The following is a 23,596-nucleotide window of genomic DNA, read 5'->3' as shown; positions in this document are numbered from 1 at the left end:
AGGTGAATAGAAAACATAAAAAGAGTTGAATGGAAACTTTAGAAATGAAGAATATACCATTTGCAAATTACAAACTTAGTGGATGGGCTTAATATCAGAATGGATATGACAAAGGAGTCAGCGACCTGGGGGGTGGGTGGGGGGAGGGAGGGAGAGAGGGGGAGAGAGGGGAAGGGAGAGAGAGAGAGAGAGAGAGAGAGAGAAAGAAAGAAAGAAAGAAAGATCCAATTTGATGAATAGAGAAATAAATGATTGACAAAAAAAAATTAAAGGAGCCTAGGGACTTTTGGGAAAATCTCAAACAGTATAATATACCTCAAGAAAGAAAGGATAGAGGAAATGGAGCAGAAAAAAATACTTAAGAAATAATATTTGACACCTTATCTGGCATCCCCACCATTCTTTTGCCCCACCTCCACATGGAGAGAGGCCAAGGACTCAGGCTTTGAAGTTTGGCTGGTAGCCCTTACAAATTCGGTGAAAGACATAAATTTGGAGATTTAAGAAGTTCAGCAATGAAAAAAAAAAAGTTCAGCAATGCCTAATGGCACACATACAAAGAAAACTATGCTTAAGCACATTATATTAAAACTGCTGAAAACCAAAGATTAAGAATAAAAATCTTGAAAGCAGCTGAAGGAAATCAACATGCCAACTTCAGAGAGATAAATGATTCAAATGACTGCAAATTTCTCATCAAAAACCATGGAAGACAGAAGACTGTGTCAACTCAGAGTTCTATATCCAACAAAAACATCTCTCAAGAATGAAAGCAACATGAAGACATATATAAATAACGTAAAACTAAGAGAATCTGACACAAACACGCCTACACTGTAAGAAATGCAAAAGAAAGTTATTCCGGCTTATGAGAAATGATACCGGGGGAAATTTAGATCTTTGGAGAAGAACAAAGAGACTCTAAATAGTAAATATCTAAGTAAATGTAAAAGGCTATTATTTTCCTCATAATTTCTGTTAAGTGGATATGACATTGCCTTGTTGGGTTTATAAAGTAGGTAGAAGCCATGCATGTGACAATTATAGCTTAAAGGCAGGAAGCTGAGAAATGGACTTCTGTGGTTGCAGGGTTTCTGTAGTAAATGTTAGAACATTAACTCTAAGTAGCTAAGGATATCTTATCAATCAGGATCTAGTCAGGAGACAGAAACCATACCAGTTGTTTGAACAGAGCAAATGTAATAGAAAAAAATTTTAATTAGTAAAATGCGGTTAACTATTTAAAGGCGTAAAAGTGGACTTTAAGAAATAGCAGGGCTTCCCTGGTGGCACAGTGCTTGAGAGTCCGCCTGCCGATGCAGGGGACACGGGTTAGTGCCCCGGTCCGGGAAGGTCCCACATGCCGCGGAGCGGCTGGGCCCATGAGCCATGGCCGCTGAGCCTGCGTGTCCAGAGCCTGTGCTCCGCAACGGGAGAGGCCACAACAGTGAGAGGCCCGCGTACCGCAAAAAAAAAAAAGAAAGAAAGAAAGAAAAGAAAAAGAAATAGCAAATACAGGACACAGCTGCTAACTCTAGAGCTGATAGAAATTATACAAGGGAGGAACTACAAGTTTGGAAGGGCCTGCCTGCTCTCAAGGCTGAGATTAAGGCCTCATTAGAGGGACTTCCCTGGTGGCACAGTGGTTAAGACTGCGTTCCCAATCCAGGGGACCAGGGTTCGATCCCTGGTCAGGGAACCAGATCCCACATGCATGCCACAACTAAGGGGTTCACATGCCACAACTAAGGATCCCGTGTGCCACAACTAAGGAACCAGTGAGCCGCAACTAAGGAGTCCTCAAGCCACAACTAAGGAGCCTGTCTACTGCAACTAAGGAGCCTGCCTGCTGCAACTAAGACCCTGTACAACCAAATAAATATTTTTAAAAATTTTAAAAGACCTAATTGGAGAGGTTGTGGCCACCACAGGAACATGTAGCCTTCCAGAGGCAAAGAAATTCACCACCATATACGAGACAGAGTTGGTCTTTGGAACAGCCTGTTAAATAGTTTCACAAAAGGTAAAAACAGGCTGACTATTCACAATAGCCATGACATGCAAGCAACCTAAATGCCCATCAACAGATGAACGGATGAAAAAGATCTGTGAGAGAGAGACACACACACAAACAATGGAATATTAGACATAAAAAAGAATGAAATACTGCTATTTGGAGCAACATGGAGGGACCTAGAGATTATCATACTAAGTGAAGTAAGTGAGGTAGAGAAAGACAAATATCATATGATATCACTTATATGTGGGATCTAAAAAAAATAATACAAATCAACTTATTTACAAAACAGAAATAGACTCACAAATACAGAAAACAAGCTTATGGTTACCAAAGGGGAAAGGCAAGGGGAAGGGATAAATTAGGAGTTTGGGATTAACACATACACGTGACTATATATATATAAAATAGGTAAACAACAAGGATTTACTGTACAGGACAGGGAACTACATTCAATATCTCGTAACAGATTATAATGGAAAAGAATCTGAAGCTGTACATCTGAAACTAACACAATATTGTAAATCAACTATAGTTTAAAAAAAAAAAAAAGCAGGCTGGACCTGGTGTACAGGACTTGGCCGGCTGGGGTACTGGTGGGCCTGATCTTTTCAGCAGAAGAGGTTTCCTGGGTGGCAGAAACTCTCTGGAGAGTGAGCATCCCCTGGACCTTCCCAGTGCTAATATGCTGGCAGTCATGCCATAGAAGGAAAAAGAACCCAAGAACCAGGAAACGCAGCCCTCTCCTTGGCCATAGACTTGCAGCCCTCCAGTGCCCTCTACTGGCAAAGCCTAACATTGCACCAGCTGTCAAGGGAGAAATACGTGCAAGTTCCAGCTCCAGTATCATAAAGCAGGACCAAAAAAAAAAAAAGGTTGGAGGGAACGGATTTGGAACTGAGAAGCAATAAACTGACAACTTTCCCAGATGTATAGTCTAATCCCTAAAAATGCCACTAAAAAATAATGCAAAGAGATAGAGCTTAAAGTTACGAAATTCAAATAGAATTCTGAAAAACATATTTAAATAATCCAAAGACAGGAGGGAAGGGAGAACAAAAAATAGAAGGGATAAACAAAAAATAAAATAAAATGGTAGACTTAATCTCAAAATCATTATTCCACGTGAAAAAGTCAGACACAAAAGAATGCCTACTGGATGACTGTATTTATATAAATTTCTAGAAAATGCCACCTAATGTATAATAACAAGAAAAAAAGATTAGAGGTTTTCTGGGATTAGAAGTGGAGGAAGGTGACTAACTACAAAGCGGCGTGGGGAGGCATTTGGGGGTGATGAAAATGTCTGTATGTTGACTGCTGTGCTCATTTCATGGGTATATACATTTGTCAAAAACTGTATACTTTAAATGGTTGCATTTATTGTACATAATTTTTTTTTACCTCAATCAAGTTTCTTAAAGGCAGATTAAATGTTCCAATAGGGACAAAGAATCTGGGAAACTAGAAGGTTGGAGGAAGAGTTGAATGGCCACCTGGTTGACCCTGTGCCTATGCTGTGCTGTGCAGCCTCCTGCACCATCAACGGGGCCCAATGTCTTGTGAAGCCCAATTCCACCTAGAGTGATGCACAGCCTCGAAGATTCAACTTCCCAGACTAAGGGCAGTGCAGCTAAGAGTAGTATTTTGCTGTCCAAGGTACCTGCTGTATTGACACAACTGCCTGGAGTAGAGTGAGAGCACTGCCATTGGTAGGGCCTAGATAGAGACATCTCCTGGACATGCCTGAGCTCAGGCTCAGCCTCCGGGAACTGACTTCTGCTTTGATGGACAGATAACTCCAGGAGCCCAAAGTCTCCCCTGGAGGAGCACTGAAACGTGAAGGTACTGACAGCAAAGACAGGACACTAAAGTCAGAAACCACATTTAGAGTCAGGACTGTAATAAATAACAAACATTCACTTCCCTTTCCCCCTTGGATGTCTCTAAAACTCAAAACAAATAAATGTGTCCTTTTGTGATTCACCAGTATGGCAAAGACTTCCCCATGCCTGCCAGCTTCTGAGAGCTTGAAATTGGATGATTTGAGAAGAGAATGAGAAGGGCTTTCTGAGTCTAATAAAACAGACTCTGAGAATTTCTTTAGAGGGAACAAAAAAAGGAAGACACTTTATAAAAATACTCATTTAAAAATAAAATACATTAATACATTTTATTTTGCACATATAAAGCACTGAACTAATTGCTAAGTGGTAATGGAAGCCTTTTGAAAGGACTGACCTTTCAAAACACAGTGATCTGCTTACAGTAATATAAACAGAAGTACTTAAACTGAAGCCACAAAAATGTTTTTCTTTTAGGATAAAATGTTAAAAGATTCAAATGAGTCCCATTTCCTTCAAAGTCACCATGTTGAGAAGCTGTGCATTTATCCCAAAGTCTGTATAAAAATTCTATTTTGGAATTGAATTATCCAATTATCATCTTGACTCTTCTTACTATTCACAGGATCTCTCTATGCTACCTGCAATCTGAACACAGCTACTCTGGAGAAAACAGAATATATATGTATAATGTCATTGGTTGGTATACTGGAAACTGTATGGGGTTTTTGTTTGTTTGTTTGTTTGTTTAATCTGTGGTTTATGGTCCATATTCAGATTTCCCCCACTGGTCTTAGAGGTTTGTTTTTTCTTTTTAATTTTTATTTATGTTTGGCTGTGTTGGGTCTTCGTTGCTGCATGTGGGCTTTCTCTAGTTGTGGTGAGCAAGGGCTACTCTTCGTTGCGGTGCAAGGACTTCTCATTGCGGTGGCCTCTCGTTGTGGAGCATGGGCTCCAGGTGCATGGGCTTCAGTAGTTGTGGCACTTGGGCTCAGTAGTTGTGGCTCACGGGCTCTAGAGCACGGGCTCAGCAGTTGCGGCGCACGGGCCCAGCAGCTCTGCGGCATATGGGACCTTCCCGGCCCAGGGCTTGAACCTGTGTCCCTGCATTGGCAGGCAGATTCTTAACCACTGCGCCACCAGGGAAGTCCCTGTATGGGTTTTAAATCACAAGCCCTGCATCTTATTATCTCTGTGACATTCAGCAGCTTCTCAATTCCTCTCAACCTTGATATCCTCTTCTGTAAAAACAGGAATAAGAACACTCATACCATAATGATGTTGAGTTTGTTTTAAGTCCATGAAGTATTAATAATCAATAAATGTTGGAGTCCTCTATCTTTCCTCAGTAGCGATAAGCTTTATTTTCTGTTTTCAGAAGATTTCATTTTGGGCAATAGACAGAAATGACTTGGAATCAAAACCATGCACTTGCGAACTCTATTAACTCCACTATGGTCCAGGCACTGGTGTAGGTCTGGGCAGGACAGAATGGTTTGATGCTTTAGAGTGAGTTCCAGAATCTGCCCTAGCAGTGTGACCTTGAGCAATGCTGAACAATTCTGGGTCTCAGCTTCTTCATCTCCAATAGGGAGTAATAATAGTAATGACCTCAAAATAGTCCCCTAGGATGCTGTGTATTTATTCCAGAATGAAAAGGTATTGGGGGCTGAAAATATGGTCCCCCAAAATTCATTCACACTTAAGTACTGCAGTCCTAACCCCAATACTTCAGAATGTGACTGTATTCAGAGATAGGGCCTCTGAAGAGATAATTAGGATAAAATGAGGGCATACAGGTGGGCCCTGATTCAATATGACTGGTGTCCTTATATGAAGAGGAGATTAGGACACAGGTATGCACAGGCTGAGGGAAGACCATGTGAAGACACAGCAAGAAGAGGGCCATCTACTAGCTAAGGAGAGAGAAAACAGAAAAAAACAATTCTGCTGATACCTTGATCTTGGACTTCGAGCCTCCAGAACCATGAGTAAATAAATTTCTCTTTAAGCTGCCCAGTCTATGGTATTTTCTTATGGCAGCCCTAGTAAACTAATAGAAAAAGGAAAAATATTTATTCTGATCCTGCATTTTCCAGGCAAGGCCACTCTTCCCCAGCTTCTCCACTACCATAGGCAGGAGAAAAGAGGAAATCCCAGCATACACAACACTCCTAGCCAGATCCCACCACCTCTCTCTCTCTCCTTGCTTTCTTCCTTAACCAGCTTGGATTCAGTGGCTCATCCTATAATCACTCACTTGCAAATTCCCTCAACTCCTTCGCCTCTCTCACTCTGCAATATTCACCTGGCAAAATAGTCCTGAGTTAAATCCAACTCTGTGCCTACTCTGAATTGCACCCACGCAGTTAACCACGGCTAGAGACCAGCCACAAGCAAACCAACTAATTGTACTTTATCACAGCTATAATCTAAAACCAGCCCTTAGTGTGCCCCAGCAATCCTACGACATTCCTTTACCTCATTATCCTATAAGATCATTTCATACCTTCTCCTCCCCTGGCAACCATCCACCACCTCCTTCCCCTCCTACCAGCTGATGGTCTTGCTTCCATTCCCCGACAAATAGAAGCAAACAAAAGACCTTCCACACCATCCCACTGCCATGTTAACCAACCCACTCCATCTGTACCTGTCTCTCTGCCTTCCCACTGTTACTATAGATAGTGTCCTCATTCTTCTCTCAGGTCCATGTTTCTGCTTACTCAATGGATCCTATATCCTTTTACCCATTCAAGGACATCTCTCAAGTAATTGTTCCTCTCAATCATGAGTCACCAATTCTTCCCTTTTCTACTGCATCATTCAAACCAACATACAAACATGCTCTTCATTAGCCCATCCTTTAAAAAAAAAAATTTTATCCTACATCTCCTTCTAGCAGACTCCATTTCTTTGTCCCATTTACGGCTAGCCTGTACTTGCTGGTATAGGTTGAATTCTGTCCCCCTAAAACTCATATGTTGACGTTTTAACCCTCTCTACCTCTAAGGTTTATATAAGAATAAACCTTATTTGGAAATAGGGTCTTTGCAGATGCAACAAGATGAAGTCATACTGGAGTAGAGTGGGCCCCTAATCCAATGACTGGTGTCCTTATAAAAGGGGGACATTCAGACACAGAAGCACACACATAGGGAAAATGCCATGTGAAGGTGAAGGCAGAGACCAGGGTGATGCCATAGAAGCCAAGGAATGCCGAAGATCGTCAGCAAACCCCAGGTGTGGGAGAGAGGCAAGAAACAGATTCTCCCTCACAGGCTACAGAAGAAATCGACCTTGCTGACATCCTGATCTCAGACTTCCAGCCTCCAAAACTGTGAGACAATACATTTCTGTTGTTTCAGTCACTGTCTGTGGTACTTTGTTATGGCAGCCCTGGCAAACTAATATAATGGCTATCTCTGGTTTTTCTCCTCCTATATCTTCTCAGCCCACTCCAGTCAGGTTTTGCCCCTACTGCTCTACTAAAGCAATTCATGTCTAAGTTTCTAATGGCATCCATACTGTTGAATCCAGATGTCAGTACTCAGTCTTTGTGTTAAGTGACATCAACAGCATGTGACACATTTCTTCGTTCATCTTCCTTGACATATTTCCTGTACTTACCTGCCAAGATACCATTTCTTTTAATTCTTTTTTTTATTTATTTTATTTACTTTTGACTGCGTTGGGTGTTGGTTGCTGCGTGCGGGCTTTCTCTAGTTGCGGCGAGCAGGGGCTACTCTTCATTGTGGTGCGCGGGCTTCTCATTGCGGTGGCTTCTCTTGTTGCGGAGCATGGGTTCTAGGCTCATGGACTTAGTTGTTCCACGGCATGTGGGATCTTCCTGGACCAGGGCTCGAACCCGTATCCCCTACATTGGCAGGAGGATTCCTAACCACTGCGCCACCAGGGAAGTCCCTGGACCATTACTTTAGGTTTTCCTCCTACCACACCCCTCACATTTTCTCAATTCTTATGCAAATTGCTCATCTGTTATTTTCATGTTTGTTTAATGTTTCTTTAATGACATGTAATATACATGCAGAAAAGTAAGCAAAGCCTATATGCTCAGTTCAATAAATAGTTGTAAAGTCTATGACTGTGTGATCACCACCTAGACCAAGATATAGAACATTCTTGAACTCCAGAAGCCCTTCCCATCACTTCCTAATGAAAACCTCTCCCTCTTCTGCAAAAGGCACCAACACTTTTAATGAGAACAACTTCTCTCCTAAGAGGGACACGTTTAAATCTCCCACCATGATTGTGTATTTTTCTATTCTATTTGTAGGTCCATCAACTTTTGTTTTATACACTGTGAGACTATATTATTAGAATCATAAGGAATTTAAATTTTCATATCATGTTGGTGAAGTAAACCTCGTATTATTTTGCAGTGATTCTCGTTGCCTCTAGTAACACTTTTAGCATTGAAGTCCGTTTTACCTAATAATAATTTAGTTATACCAACTTTCTTTTTATTATTTCTATCTTTTTGACTTTCAAATTTTCTAAATCCTTATATTTTATATATATCTCTTATAAATATGATATGATGTTAGATGGAATTTTAAGATCCAGTCTGATAATCTTTGTATTTTAACTTGAACATTCAGTACATTTACTTTTAATGTAACTACTAATGCTATGGAGTTTGGATCTACCATCATATTTTGCACATTGTATTTGTTCCATCAATTTTATGCTTCCTTTTCTCTCCTTTCTTGCATTCATATGGATTGACAATATTTTTATTTTATTCCTTTACACCTTCTATGAGCTTAGAGATTATACCCTTTCTATTTCTTTAGTGATTGTCTTAGTCTGCTCAGGCTGCCATAACAAAATACCAAAGACTGGTTGGCTTAAACAACAGAAATTTACTTCTCATATTTCTGGAAGCTGGGAAGTCCAAGATCAAGGTGCTGGCAGGATTGTTGTCCGGGGAGAGCTCTCTCTTGGGGTTGCATACAGCTGCCTTCTCACTGTGTCCTCACATGGTCTTTCCTGGGTGCATGTGTGTGCACGTGGAGAGAGAGAGAGACCTCTTCTTCTTAAAGGCGACTGATCCCATCATGAGGGCCCCAGCCTCATGACCTAATCTAACTCTAATTACTTCTGATAGGCCCATCTTCAGGGGGTCAGGGCTTCAACATATGAACCTAGTAGGGGAGGACACAAACATTCAGTTCATCACAGTGATTACTCTAGAAATTACAGCATGCACAGTTAAGTTCTACCTGTTTTTTCCCTCTTTCTATGTTATATTATGGTTAATTTCTTCTGATATATATGGTAATTCACTGATTGTTTGAGTGTAATCTGGCCAAAGATCTCCATTGAATTTTTAATGTTAATTATTGAACTTTTTAGTTTTGGAAGTTCTATGTAGCTCTTTTGAAAATCTTCTCTGTCATTTTTATAGATTCCTATTCTCTGTTAATATTTTTAAGGTTGTCATTTACTTCTTTAAACTAGGAAGGATACTTGTTTTAGAATCCATGCCTGATAATTACCTGAATTATTTGTAGTCTATTTCTGCTCTTGTTTTTTTGATTTTTTTGGAGGGGGGCTGGTTCTCACTTACATTGTCTTATTTCTTTGTGAGCTTGCTTTGTGTGGGGGACATTGCCTTTGAGCAATTTTTTATAAAGTGTCTGAGGTCTCAGATGAATGTGCTCTTCTCCAGAGATGCATTTAGTTTGCTTCTTGCAGGTCCCTCGGGGAGAGGATCACTTCCAGCCAGCCTCACAGCTTAAGGCAGACTAGCCCACCCAGCGTATGTGTATACACACGAAACACATCTACACAAAGGCCAATCTGTTGTCACAACCTCTCAGGAATGAATGAGGTTTTTTTCTTTACTTTTTTGTTTTTGTTTCCTACTCTCTTTGGTAGAAAAACAGAGTTCTCCACAGTTCCCTGTCACTGGATGACAGGGAGGCAGTTTGGTTTGGTTATACTTTATCCTTACCTTAGAGCTAACCCTTGGGAATCTCAGCTTAATATGGAAATAGACTCCTTTAAGACATCTCACCTGAGGTGGACCCTGGACATCTGCCTCCTTTGATCTTTAGGCCACTTAACGGAAGCCCAAGTTTGTAGCAACAACAAAAGCCCTGCAGATTTTGTCCTTCCAATAATCCATTTATCGCTTTAACTTCAGACTCTCTCACAGAATTTAGACTCTCTTCTCAGGTCTTCAATGCTCTTAAATTGGTGAGGGTGATTTTTTTTTTCATACCTTATCCAGCATTTTGTACTGTTTTCAGTAGAAGGGTTAGTCAGAATAGCCAAGCTCACTTACTGGAAATAAGAATCTCTGTCATCTTTACCTCTTAATCTTTAAGTGTCCCAGGTCCCCATCTTTGGACCTCTCCTTTTCTCTATCTACACTCAGTCCCTATGTGATCTTATCCAGATTCATGGTTTTAAACATCGATGTGATGACTGCATGTATATCCCTAGAACTCTCCCTAAATTCCATATACATACAGATACAGATACACAGATATCTACACACTGGTATATATACATATATACTCATAGTATATGTATGTGTAAGTTTACTCTACATCTTCATTTGGATGTAAAAGATCCCTCAAACCTAACATAACCCCTTCCTACCTCACACCCCATAGCCTCTCCTTCTTGAACGCTAACTCTACCCATGCAAATGATTTGCTGGTCTCCAAATTGGCCACATTACCACTTAGCTCCAGACCTTTGCACACTTCCTCCCTCCTCTTGTTCACACAACTCCTACTTCATCAAAGTTCACTTGAGAAGCCACTTGCTCCAGGAATCTTTCCTTGACCATATATCTGTCTGGGTTGTGTGTCCCTCCTATTTTTTTCCCATAGCATTCTGTGCACACGTCTACCACTGCATTTGTGAAACCCACAGTGAAAGCATCTAGTTTACTATGATCCCCCAATAACTGGTAAAAAATCTTGTAGGAGCTACGACCAGCTTACTCATCATTATTTCCCAAGTTCTAGCACTGTATTTAACACATAACAAGAATTCAACATACATTTCTTAAAGGAACGGATGAGTGAATTGTATTAAGGAAGATTTGAAAAATGATTTTGAAAAAAAGGCAGCTCTAAAGGTCTATTACACAGCAATTCCATTTGGATATGTGTACAGCCTCTCCAAGAGATTCCTATGAAGGGGACAAATATACAGTTGTTTGCAGATGTCTGCAAGTATTTTGTTTTTTGTAGCATCCCCTTCTTCCACTACAAACCTCCACTAAGGTTTAATCTTTAGTACAGAGAAAAAATAAAATCCAAACCTAAAAGACAGCAGGGATCATAAACAGCTCTTTATACCTGGGCAGTAGGAAAGTTATTTGTGACTTCTTCTCTTCATCCCATCATTTTCCAAAGACAGACAATTGGATAGCCAAAGAGAGTAATTGCCATCCTTCCTCTGGCCCTTCGGATCCTGTGAGGGGGTAGGACAGAAGGCTTGGGGGCTCATTTCCCCATCATCCCTTCTATCAACTTCAGTATTGCCTCTGCTCTTGCTCACATGCAAGACCCAGTGGACTCCATGGATCATAAGACTCCCACCCAGTGCTCAAATACAAACAAGGAGACTAAAAACATTGATAATGGGCTTTCTTGATGGGGAAGAATACATCATTTAATACATGATGTTTATCCGAGTTGAATGAAGTGTCTCCAAATGCAACTTCCGTGACTTAGAGAGAAGGGGTGAGAGAGTAGTGAGAGAAGAAGAGTTGAGACTGTGCCCTTGAAGGGAAATTGAATCTCTCCAGAAAGTGAGCAAATCATTTCAGCGTTAGGGAGCAGCAATTGAGTGCTCTCCTCTTTCCAAACTCTTTCTATTGTCCAGGATTTACATCCATTGGTTCTTTAGAGCCACTGCATCCTGGAAAAAGATCACCAAAAAAAAAAAGAGAGACAAAAGGAGAGCTAAAACCAAATTTATTTCCTGTCAGCAGAGGCTCTCCAGTCAGCCAAAGTATCCCTTCCAGCATCTTCTGTATACGCCTCAGAAGATTCGAAAATGTGATTCTATCAAATTACTTTGAGGATGACTGGACATGTATTCACCATGGCAAACCTGAATATCAGTGACTGTATCGGTCAGACTAAGCTGCAGTAATAACACCCAAACTCAGGGGTTAACACAGCAAATATTTATTTCTCACTCACACCATACATCTGAAGCAGGGCAGGGGCAGGGGAAGCTTGGTCACTTTAGCACCCAGGCTGGTAGAGGATTCCTCTCCCCGTATGCTTCACAACCACCGTAGCCAGAAGGGAACGTGGCTGCTCGAGCTGCTGCAGGAAGTGACAGACGTCACTCCCACTCACATCTCATTGACCAAAGCAAGTCATATGATCACACCTACATCCAAAGGGGGTGAAGAAGCCCCATCCTACCATGTATCTGGGGGGAGGCGAGAACTGGGATATTTGTGAACAGCATTATTTTCAACCACAGTGACCCACCCCATATTTTCACATGCCCTGCCCTAAGCCCTTTTAGTGAATGCTCTCTTCAGCAGGCACCCCTCAAAGCTGAAAACAACCGGTGAGCCCACTGTGGGAGGGAAGTGATGACTTGTCTACAGCAGAAGACTGCCAAATAAGGATGCATCAGAGGGGATTGAAGCGCTGGAATTAATACTAAGCTACGTCATCCTGCGAGTCCTTCCCAAGCAGATTCTATGATTCCAAGATGTACAGGCATGCCAACCGAGGCACTGTGTTAATTCAGGCCAAAGATAAAGCAAGCAAAACCAAAGTGGAGACTTGGGGGTAGTTTGAATTGTCCAGATAAATTACCTTGATGCTCACTGATTTACTCAACCATGAATGAATGAAGTAATATATGGCAGTATGGGAGGAAGACCTGATGGGTGCTATTAGGACACGGGGAATAACTATTAGGTAATTACTTATAATCCCTGATTTCTAAAGACAGTGGATACTGAAAAGAACCTTTGATTTTGTTGAACTAGGGTGAAAAGTGGGGATATAAGCTATAAAAGAGGAGAAAGTTAAATGGAAACATAAAAAAAGTGATAAAGAGATCTGGAAGGGAGGATTGAGATATAGAGAAAAGACTAGAATACATGGGGCCAAGAGAGGGCTAGAGCTGGAAGACAGAAGAGAGACACTGGCAACGGGAGAGGAATGAGGGAGGAAGAGCAAAAACCAGGGCAGTTTCCCTGGGTTAAGACATCGGAAAGAAGCCAAGATATTAAAAGGTGATGGAGGGATAATTTTTGCTGTGCAAGGTGAAATATAAGCCTCCCCTCACAAAGCCTCCTCTGTGAGCCATCAATGCCTTTCACTATTTAATTGTATTTAGAAGGAATTGATGACATGATCAAGTTGACCCTATGGATCGCCCAAGGAGACCTAAGCCTTTGCAGGTTATCTTGTAACAGCAGCATGAGTGAAATAAGACAGAAGCACAGGTGCAAGGAAATCCAATTCTGCTGAAGAAGTGGAGGGAACAATTCAGAGAGAAGATATAATGGGATGACTTTTAAAGCCTTTGGGATGGAATGAATGTATTTGTGTGTGGGAGGCTATGAATCTTTGGAGGCTGGACGATGGACTGCAACAGACACCCCAAGGTAACTCCCAATAAGTTATACCCAGGCATATTCCCCACCCCTTGAGTGTGTGTGGATTCAGTGACATGCTTCTACCCAGTAACTCCTCCTCCGATTGTGTTATGTTATATAAGAATCCATCATAGCAGACTGTAGTGAGAAAGACTCCTGCTGGCCTTGAACATGTAAGCCCCCATGTTGTGAGGGGGCTACGTGATCAGGAACCGTGGGAGCCTCTGGGATCTGAGAGTGGGCCCTGGCTGACTGCTAGCAAGAAAACAGGAACCTCAGTGCCACGACCACAAAGAATTAAATTCTGCCAATAACTTCATGCTGGGGAAAGAACCCTGGGCTTCAGAAAGGAACAGCACCCAGCCACCACCTGATGGAAGTCTTTGAGATCTTGATGAGAGGACTTGGCTAAGCCATTCCCACACTACTGACTGATGGAAGCTGTGAAATAGTACATGTGTGTTGTTCTAAGCTCCTAAGTCTGGGGCCACTTGTTATGCAGCAATAGTAAACCAATATAAGAGGTGAGCATCAAAAATGGAATATGAGCTCACCAAGGAGGAAGAAAAAGACTCTCCAGTCACAGTAAATAGCACAGGGGCATGGAAAACCCTGGCTTGTCTGGGGGACTGTGCGTGTAAGCAGATAGGGGAGGAGGTCCCCGGAGAAAGAGAACCAGGCAAGACCTTCTTGACATAAGAGAAGCCATTTCTGGCCTAAGCCATTCTGTGACCTAAGCCTGGCCACAATGCTTATCCTTGAAGAGATCTCAGTAATTAATGATCTTAAGGGAACCAAAGAATGCAGAAACACTGCCTGTTATGAGGCAAGAGAAGTAACAATAGAAAAGATAATATCAGTTATAAAGACTCCCAGTTCTCTTTCAACGGTAAAGATCAGCTGGAATCACTCAACCACCAGATCAACTGGAACCTAAGGGATGATGCTGCTGACCTCTTCTGACCCTCCTGACTTCAGTCAACTAAAGCTAGGACTCTGACAACTGCCCAAGCCCCTTCATGAATATGCAGGTACCCTTGCCTTAAAACTTCCCCAATTTTGCAGAAATAGAGACACAGATGTAGAGAACAAACGTATGGACACCAAGGGGGGAAAGTGGCGGGGCGGTGGTGGTGGTGGGATGAACTGGGAGATTGGGATTGACATGTATACACTGATGTGTATAAAATAGATAACTAATAAGAACCTGCTGTATAAAAAATAAATAAAATGAAATTCAAAAAAAAGAAAAAAAACTTCCCCAATTTCGTTGTTCAGAGAGACACTGCTTTGGGAAACATGCTCAGTGTTCTCCTTACTTGCTGCAAGTAATAAATCCTTCTTTCTCCTGTAGATATGGTACATATATACAATGAAATATTATTCAGTCATAAAAAATAAAATAATGCCATTTGTAGCAACGTGCATGGACCTAGAGATTCTCATACTAAGCGAAGTAAGTCGGAAAGAAAAAGACAAATACCATATGATATCACTTATATGTGGGATCTCAAATACAACACAAATGAACATTATCTAGGCAACAGAAATGGACTCACAGACGTAGGGAACAGACTTGTGGTTGCCAACGGGGGTACAGGTAGGGAAGGGAAGGATTGGGAGTTTGGGATTAGCAGAGGCAAACTATTATATATAGGATGGATAAACAACAAGGTCCTACTGTATAGCATAGGGAACTACAGTCAATATCCTGTGATAAACCATAATGGAAAACATATATATATATGTATATATATAGCTGAATCACTTTGCTGTACAGAAAAAAATTAACACAACATTGTAAACCAACTACACTTCAATAAAAATTTTTTTAAAAAATCCTTCTTTCTCGCAACCTTTGGCTTGGTTGTATCTTTTGGCTCAACACGCACCAAGAGGCAAATCCAGTTCTCAGGCAATATGAATAGTTAGGTGTGGCTTGTCTAGATGAAGGCCAACAGAAAGAATGCGGTACAGTGGGCTACAAAGAGGGGCATGGACAAGATCACGGAGAGTCTTCTCTTTTACCAAAGAAGGAGTTTAGGCTTTAGTATTAGGTTATAGGGTGCTCTTAACAGACAATTCTTTTTTTTTTTTTTTTTTTTTTTTTTACTGTTTTCAGATTTCTAGGAAATCTGAAAGAGAAGACAAGATATGGATCACAGCTACCCTGCTTCTATCATGGTTGACTCTCCACCTGCAGCCATAATCCATAGAATCTCTATTCAATGGAGCAACAACAGATGATGAAAAATCGGTCCAAGTTCCTCCAGAGTAGAGAGCATTTTCTTGGTTTTGAGCCCAGCACCTGAAATTGATTTACCATTTATCCATTTATTTAATATACATATATTTACTGAATAACTATTATATGGATCCAGCACTTTTACAGATGATGGGGACACAACTGTGATTCTATTAAGTCTATTAAGTGATATTAGTAGTCAGTGCTTCAGCTCTCAAGTATCAATTCTTCACTCTGCTATAAGATTTGGCAGTTCTTTTTTTTTTTTTTTTTGCGGTACGCGGGCCTCTCACTGCTGTCGCCTCTCCCGTTGCGGAGCACAGGCTCCGGACGCGCAGGCTCAGCGGCCATGGCTCAGGGGCCCAGCTGCTCCGCGGCACGTGGGATCTTCCCAGACCGGGGCACGAACCCGTGTTCCCTGCATCGGCAGGCGGACTCTCAACCACTGCGCCACCAGGGAAGCCCTGGCAGTTCTTTTTAAGTGCTTTTACATAGGAATTTGAATTTATTACCATGCCCGTATTCACTTTTAAGTAAAACTGACTACTCTGTGGACAAACATGTTTTCTATCACATGACAACTCCACACCATGCAATCCCACCACAGCTGATTGGACCAAGTGAGAGCACTTGGTTCAAGAGTAGCCAATTCACTGGTAACCAATGACAAACAATCCGGCATTCCCACAAGTTGGACCAAAGAGATTGTCTCGGGAATCTTAGCTTAAGAGAGACAGAGGGAGGGAATGAGCCAATTAACAGAGAGAGCTGGAACTAAAAAACTGATATAAAAGTATTCACGGGGCTTCCCTGGTGGCGCAGTGGTTGAGAGTCCGCCTGCCGATGCAAGCAACATCGGGCTCGTGCCCCAGTCCGGGAAGATCTCAGCCATGGCCGCTGAGCCTGCGCGTCCGGAGCCTGCGCTCCGCAACGGGAGAGGCCACAACAGTGAGAGGCCTGCGTACTGCAAAAAAAAAAAAAAGTATTCACAATAGGGGTGACCACATATTTACCACCCAAACTGAGATACTTTTGAGAATGAAAGAGGATATGAAAAAATATTAAAATTATGCAGTTGTAATTACTGGAAATTATGAAGGTGTTACCAAAAATAGAATTATAGATTTATTCCACACAATAGGTTACAAAACCACCATAGTAGGAACATTCAGATGTCACTGATGGGCTTTATGCCAGGACTACTCAGCCTCTATTTTCTGTACTTAATTCACAGATCTCACCATAATTTCCTAAATATCTCAAAGGCCTGATGACAACTTTGCGCATCTCACAGGCTCAGGCCACAGCACAACCAGCTGATAGAACAAATGGCTGGCAGAGGCAGTGCTGGAATACTTCTCCTATAGCCAGCCAGGCCAGAGGGTTAGCTGTAGCTGTCCCTAGGAAAGCACATTCTTTATTTTATCAGTGAGCACCCTACATACTGTCCTTGAAAAAGGGGTGTTGGGACTTCCCTGGTGGTCCAGTGGTTAAAACCAGGTTCAATCCCTGGTCAGGGAACTAAGATCCCACATGCCGCATGGCATGGCCAAAAAAACAAAAAAATTTAAAAAATAAAAGGAAAGAGTGTGTTAGTTATGTCACATCTAATATAAGAGGTCTGGAAAAGAGGAAGATTATCGAGGACTTCTTTCAGGTTTAACCATGGCTTAAAATGATATTTGCTTCATTGCACTGGAATCTCATGTTTTATCAGACAAGACCATGGTAAAGCTGAAAGTATAAAATAAAGCTCTGCCAAATCTACCCAGGCTTATTTTATTGTGATTTATTGAGAACATTTCATTAAAAATGAAAAATTCAGGACAAATGCTCAACCAGAAGGGATGCCAGGATAAGAGATATAAAACAGACCATGCACAGTGGACATCTGATCCCAATACAATGGCAGAGTGCAAATCAAAGTTATGAATTACAGAGCAGATGCCCACAGTGATGCAGAGATATAAGAATGTGTGAGACCGTGAGAACACTGAAAGGCTAGAGAGAGCAACTTGTTCCTAGAGTTGTTCCTTGCCAGATTCTACTTTCACTACATGCATAACTTTATAATTCGCCTCCATTTTCCTGAGGTAGCTTGAATAGGTGTTGGTTTAAAAACAAAAGAACCGGGCTTCCCTGGTGGCGCAGTGGTTGACAGTCCGCCTGCCGATGCAAGGGACACGGGTTCGTGCCCCGGTCTGGGAGGATCCCACATGCCGCGGAGCGGCTGGGCCCGTGAGCCATGGCCGCTGAGCCTGCACGTCCGGAGCCTGTGCTCCGCAACGGGAGAGGGCACAACAGTGAGAGGGCCGCATACCGCAAAAATAATAATAATAATAATTCATTAATTGAATTAGAAATTTAGTTCCTTGATTGCACGAGCCATGTATCAAGTGCTCAAAAGCCACGTGTTGCTAGTGCTACTCTATTGGACAGTAAAGGTCTCTACAAATTCACTAGATATTCTCCCCCCAAAGCCCTCACTTTGCTTTGACTGTGATGTTGGAAAAAATTGGGGCTGAATTTCATATTTAATTGTCTCAATTCTCCTAGTATTTCTTTGGCAGTGCAGAACTAAGCCCAAGTGTCTGGGGTTGTTTTTTTTTTTTTTTTTTTTTTTTTTTTTGGCCATGCCACGCAGCTTGTGAGGTCTTAGTTCCCTGACCAGGGATTGAACCTGCGCCCTCAGCAGTGAAAGTGCAGAGTCCTAACCACTGGACCACCAGGGAATTCCCTCTGGTGCTAAATTTTGATCATTGCTCTAAGTATTCAGATCAGAGAATGTAATAAAATTTAGAATAATTTCTAGATCCCTTTTTGTTTATCTGTATCTACACCAATATTCTACCATAATTGTTGTCTCTTGATGTACAAATAAATAAAGGAGAAAAACAACGATCATTAAGGGTATGCCACATAATGTAGTAAAAGGGTGAGCTCACTAGAAGGTAAAAGAACTAAATCTCAATGTCCCCTGTGCTGCCTATCATTTACTGCCTCTCAGCTCCAAATCACTGCCCTACCTGGGAGGCTGGAATATTTCTCCCCTGCCTAGAGCACGATATTAACCTTTGTCAGTAGAGGGCGCTGTAGGAACACTGGGATAAGAGCATCCTTTCCTCCTTGCTTCTTGCTCTTGCAGTGCTAGGCTGGTGTGCAGGACACCAAGCTCTCCCCTAGCAAATGTAAGTGGCACCTCTGCAGATGGAATCCCAGTGAGTTCTAGGGTGCTCCAGCTAGCTTCTCTGCAGGAAGTTCAGCAACATCCTCCATGGGCAGCTTCCCAGGAAGTTCTGAAGGAGACTTCAGCTGCACTCCTGCCCAGCAAATGGATTCCCAAGTGAGTTCCACGAGTGCCCCAGCTGGTTTCCTAGCAGTGAGTTCAGCAGCACCCCTCCATAGGTAGCTTCCCAGGAAATTCATCAGCATCCCAGCAGGTAGTTTCCAGTCAGTCTAGGACTGTTGGCTCCCTAGCGTGAGTATTTCCAGCTTACCAGCCTCAGCCCATAGCTCCAGAGTCAGTTACAGACCAATGCTGGCCCAGGCAAACTGGTGAACTTCTCTTGCATTAAGTGGGCTATAACCACATCCTCTGCAATGAGCTCTGAGTCCCAGGCATGTGGAAGGTCTCCCCTTCCAAGGTAGCCCTTCCTTGGGTACTCTCTCAGAGTCCTAGCGTATATTTTAGAGTTCTTTTCTATCCCCCTTAGTAAAATTCCTGTACATAATAATTCTTTATAGGCAACTTCCTTGTTCAAATTACTGTTTGGTTTCTATCTCCTAATTGGACCTTAACTGATATACCTCCTTTGCAGTTCCTTGCCCAGCTGATATTGGGCGAGACACCTCACATCTCCAGGCACTGTTGAGTCTTTTCTGGAATACAGAGCTATCGGATTAGCTCAAAGCTAGAAAGATACAGCTACAATCCTTGGAGATCCCTGAAATGCCAGTTGATACCTATTAAGAAGCAACTTCACCATTTTTCACTCAATTATGAAAACCACTGACTTCTCAGAGAAAACACAAAAACTATCACAGTTCAGGTTTTGCTATAACCTGTGGAAGTTGAGAAATGTCTTGCTGAAGTAAATAGTGAATGAAATTCTGATACGGTCCCACTCACTATCCCATTGGCAGATTTTTCCCCCATATTTAACACTGTTGAATGGCAGTTTCTGTGAGTGTGGATCTCCAGAGACCATGAAAGCGCATGTAAGGCGCACTCCATGCAAGACTATAGCTAATTTGAGTTTTCTTGTGCTATCGGAGGAGCTTGGCAAGGCAGATGTCTTCAATTATTCATGCTGGCTTCCCTGTAAACCAAACCTTATTCAGGCTCTTAACCTGCCCACCTGGAAGCCCAGTGTTGTGGAAACCCTTTGTGAAGGCAACATGATATTCTCTGGGCTGTGTGACCTGCCTGGTCCTCAGGCTTCAGGCTTGGGGGACTCTGCTCTATGGAAATTTCAGACAGAAATCGTACTGGGGTAAAAATACCATGAAGCTTTCAAGAACAGGAGTCATCAGATGAAGAAAGCACACTGCTATCAAGCAGAGATCACCAGTTCTGATTCCTTAGTGTCCAGACCTGGCAGAAGAAGAAAAAATGGAAGGAGATGAGGGGATGGGGTGGGTTTGGGGGGGATGCACAACCACCACCAGATCTGGCTGGTTTGAGCACTTAAAAGAAACCGGTAAATAAAAGAATCTCTGCTATTAAAATAAGAGAGAAGGTTTCCCTGGTGGCGCAGTGATTGACAGTCCGCCTGCTGATGCAGGGGACGCGGGTTCGTGCCCCGGTCTGGGAAGATCCCACATGCCGCGGAGCGGCTGGGCCCGTGAGCCATGGCCGCTGAGCCTGCGCGTCCGGAGCCTGTGCTCCGCAACAGGAGAGGCCACAGCAGGGAGAGGCCCGCGTACCACAAATAAATAAATAAATAAATAAGAGAGAAGGAGAGAGGGAGATTCATATAAGAAAACAGGAGAGCAATAGGACATCAAACCTAATCCAAATTAATTTTAAATCGAGTTGACCCTTGAGCAATGCAAGGGTTACAGGCGCTGATACCCCATGCAGTCAAAAATCCATATATAACTTTGACTCCCAAAAAAACTTAACTACTAATAGGCTGTTGACTGGAAGCCTTACTGATAACATAAATTGTCGATTAACACATAGCTTGTAATTAATGTGTATTATAGACTGTATTCTTACAATAAAGTAAGCTAGAGAAAAGAAAATGTAATTAAGAAAATCATATGGAAGAAAAAACACATTTACAGTACTGTACTATGTTTATCACTACTTTACATCATCTTTCTACTGGATGAATTGTCTGTCAGTACCTACATAAATATTGTCTTATATGATACAAAACACTGCAAGTGATATACATATCACTAACACTAGACATCAAGAATGAAAAGATAATGTGAAAAAGAAACATATTCATTTGCAGATATAAAGATTCATGCATTGCTAACAGCAATTAGAAGCAGTGATAAGAAGCAGCAATATGATTGCTTCATGGTAGCCTAGTGTGATCGACAAAATGGCTTCATGGTAGCCTAGCTTATACACTAATGAATGAATTGTTATAAAATTTTTATGGCATACAGTATGACAGTCATATTCATAATACAATATTGGAAACATTGTTACTTTTTTGAAACCACTTACTTGATGATAGGCTGATACAGTTTCTCCAATCATGGTGGGGCGGGGAGGGGGGGGGATGGGGAGAGAGAGAGAGAGAGAGAGAAGGGAGAAAGGAGAGGGAGAAAGGAAAGAGACTGCTCTTGTGGCATTTTGTTTGGGGAGTTCTTTGTTCCACTCAGCCTGATCAGGAGAATGCCAGTGATTCAGAGAGTTTTCAAGCCATGTGTCACTTAGTTTTCCATTTCAGTGGTGACCTTGCCCTCTCCTCTGTTTCTATGTTTTTCATGCACAATTTATTATTCCAGTCAGAAATCTTTCTCAGAAATGTGGCTTTAAAAGGCAACAAGAAGCACTTTTCATGACTCAAAGTGATTTTTTTCCCTTCTTTTACCTTTTACTTTATTAGATCTCAAATTACAAAAGCTATGCATGTAACAAGTTGTACAATGCAAATATGGGTGTTCTGATTATCTCCTCGCCAGTCCCCTAATCTCCAGGGGAGACAGTTTTAAGATACATTTTTTAAAGTAGAAAAGACAGAATTTGCTAATAGATGAGATTGAAAGGCGAGGAACAAAGATGGCTCTGGTCAAAGTGGTACCATTTACTGAAATGAGAAAACAGCAGGGAAGGGTCAGCTTAGAGCAGGGGAGGGGATCATGAGTTCCAATGCGGCCACAGAAAACTTGTAAGTCATTCAAATGAAAATTCTGAGTAGGCAGTTATTATCAATCTGTTCTAACGAGAGAAGCCCAAACTGAAGGTTCCATCTGTGAGTCACTGGCATGTAAAGAGCATCCAAAGCACTGTGTCTGGACAGAAGAAACAGCAGGCGAACATGTCCTGGGAACGATTCTAAGGACAAAGGCTTAAGTATTTCACCATGTATAACGATTATTCTTAGTTTCTAGTAAATAGCCTATATCCTATACTAGGTTTTTTTGGTTTATTTGCTTTTGGTTTTTCATTGTTTTTTAATTGGCTGTTCAAAATCTTATTAAGTGGCTTTCTGGCAATTAAGAACATAATCACAGTTTGTTGGTGTAATGAATTATGTTAACAGATTTCTTAATATTGAACCATCCTTGCATTGATAGAAGAAATCTTACTTATTTTTGATATATTATTCTTCTAATGTGTTGCTAGAACTGATTTATAACTGAGCACTCTATATGGAATTTTTACATCTATATTCATAAGTGAAATTGGCTTATAGTTTTCTGCTTTGTGTTATTTTTTTAAGCTTTTGGCATTAGCTTGTACTAGCTTTATAAAATAAACTAAAAATAAAGCTCTTCTTCTATTCTCTAGAAGAGTTGTGTTAACAGAGAAATAATTTATTTTTTAAAGCAGATGTATTTCAAGGGTAAAACCACCTGAGCCTGTTGCCTTTTTAAATGGTGATCTTTAATAAAGTTTCCAATTTATCCTATGTTATTGGTCTCTTCAAGTTTTCTGTCTCTTCTTGAATCAAACTTAGTGATGCATGTTTTCATAGAAAATTGTTTTCTATACATTTTAATGTATTTTTAATGTATTTCTATAAAGCTTCATATAACATTCTCTTACACTTTTAAAAATATTTTTCTATGCTTTGGTTATAGCCACTTCCTAATATCATCTCTCTCTCTCTCTCTCTCTCTCTCTCTCACAAGGAGCTTTCTATTTTATTTGTTTTTTTTCTTTAACTAGCTTTAGTTTTATTAACCACTTCTATTATTTTTCTTTTCTATTTCATACACATTAGGCCCCTCCTATTTTCTTTTAGCTTTTTTTGCTATTCTTTTCTAGTTTCCTCCATTGAAAACTTAGTTCATTTGGTTTTGATCTTTAAGTTATAAAAGCATCTAAGAACAATGTATTTTCCTCTCAATACATCTTTAGCTGTATCCCATATATTTTGTTCTCCTTTCTAGTTGTAAGTACTTTGTCATATCAATTTTATTTTCTCTTTGAATCAAGGGTTATTTAGAAGAGTGTTTCTTAGTTTCAGTGGGTTAGTTCTTTCTACCATACAGATAACATATTTTTGTCACAAAAATAAGTGTCAAAGCTATGGACACCCATAGTGACAAGTATACATGAAAACCAGGGATTAATAAGGAAGCACTGTGTGTGGTCATTTGGGATCAGATATAGCTCTGTTCAGTCTAACTCCACTCTTTACCACCTATGGTTTTCCAGACAAATAACCTCACTGAGT

This window comes from Aethalodelphis obliquidens, unplaced genomic scaffold (genome assembly GCF_003676395.1).
Source record: "Aethalodelphis obliquidens isolate GAN/ISIS:26980383/991018 unplaced genomic scaffold, ASM367639v1 scaffold37, whole genome shotgun sequence".
Classification (NCBI taxonomy): Eukaryota; Metazoa; Chordata; class Mammalia; order Artiodactyla; family Delphinidae; genus Aethalodelphis; species Aethalodelphis obliquidens.
Note: the sequence above shows the minus strand (reverse complement) of the source record.